Below are 971 nucleotides of genomic sequence, written 5' to 3' on the forward strand. Positions count from 1 at the left end.
TCCAGTTCCAGGGGATCTGACACCCTTTTCTGGCCTCCTTGGGGATTGCAGGGGAAGAATTTAAGGAAGGAAATATAATTATACTTTAATGTTGAAAATGCAAATAAAATAATAAAACATATAAGTTTTTCATATATTATATAAAGAACAAAACAAAAAGTCTTGACTGTGTATCTATAATGTGGCTTTATTTTAGGGCAATAATGCCATTTACCTCCCCCATATGGACTGATGTGGGTGTCCCCTCTGTATGCTGTGATTACCATTAATGAATAAGGAAACTGCTTTGGGCCTATAGCAGGGCTATAGGGGAACAGAGCTAGGCAGGAAAAACCGAATGGAATGCTGGGAGAAAGAAGGGCAGAGTCAGAGGGAAGCCATGGAGCCACCGCAAGAGTCAGACATGTTGAAACTTTGCCAGTAAGTCACTGCCACATGGTGATACACAGATTCATAGAAAGGGGTTAAACTAATATGTAAGAGTTAGCCAATAAGAAGCTAGAGCTAATGGGCCAAGCAGTGATTTAATTAATACAGTTTCTGTGTGATTATTTTGGGTCTAAGCTAGCTGGGAGGCTGGGAACCAAAAAGCGGCCTTCTTCTGCAATGGACCAAGAAAGGCTGAAATTTGATAATTATGTAAAGTAAAAATCCTTGTGACTATTGATCTTTGGTGCTGGGTTAAATGAGGCATCATGTCTGGGAAATGGTACTGAGAAATGAGAAAATGTCTGCTGAGTCATAAAAAGCAGTGATGAATGATAAGAGACATTTATCCAATAAATTTATTGAAGATGACGTTGGCATGGAATACATTTGTCTCATTGACCACTTGGAAAAAGTTATTTTTCAAAAACGAAATTTGTTTTTTGGGGGGTGGGCTTTATTATCTGAAATTTTCCTTTTTTTCTATTTTAAACTGTCTGTGGTATGTGCCTTTAATCTTAGACTTGAGAGACAGAGGCAGAAGC

Source organism: Alexandromys fortis, unplaced genomic scaffold, assembly GCF_014885135.2.
Source record: "Alexandromys fortis isolate MF-2015 unplaced genomic scaffold, M_Fortis_MF-2015_v1.1 scaffold_82, whole genome shotgun sequence".
Classification (NCBI taxonomy): domain Eukaryota; kingdom Metazoa; phylum Chordata; class Mammalia; order Rodentia; family Cricetidae; genus Alexandromys; species Alexandromys fortis.